The sequence below is a fragment of the Brassica oleracea genome, chromosome C1 (genome assembly GCF_000695525.1).
Source record: "Brassica oleracea var. oleracea cultivar TO1000 chromosome C1, BOL, whole genome shotgun sequence".
Taxonomy (NCBI): Eukaryota; Viridiplantae; Streptophyta; class Magnoliopsida; order Brassicales; family Brassicaceae; genus Brassica; species Brassica oleracea.
In genome coordinates, this window is record NC_027748.1 from 33,319,036 (window position 1) to 33,319,535 (window position 500).

A 500-nucleotide genomic window follows, 5' to 3' on the forward strand; every position below is an offset into this window, starting at 1 on the left:
CTAGTTCGTCGGAATTTCCTCGGAATTTTGTAAAATCCCCCAACGGCTCTCCAACGGCTATAATATTTCCTCGGAATTCATCGGTTTTTTCCGAGGAACACATTTTTCCTCGGAATTTCTTCGGAATATTCCGACGGATTGATATTTCCTCGGAATTCCGTCGGTATATTCCGAGGAAATTCCGAGAAAACCCAATTTTGTGTTTCCTCGGTATATTCCGACGATTTCATTTTCCGTCGGAATGTCCGTCAGAATACCGCTGTTTTCTTGTAGTGCACGCAGATGAGGCAACTTGGGAATCTTCGGAGCAGATAAAAGCAAGCTTATTGATAGGATGTCACAAGGCAATCACGTGGCTTCTCCAGTTCTTTGGTTTTACTTATTCAAATAATAGAACTATTCTTGGGGTTTTTGCCAAAACTAACCCACAACTTGATTTTAATCCCAAACCTATACCCAAACTTGAATCAAATGCAAAACTAACCTAAAAGCCTAGTGAA

At 40.8% G+C, this 500-nt stretch overlaps 1 pseudogene; it reads right to left on the bottom strand.

Annotated features, from left to right (window-relative positions):
• LOC106329359 overlaps positions 1 to 500 on the bottom strand; it is an 8,506-nt pseudogene that overhangs the window by 6,650 nt on the left and 1,356 nt on the right.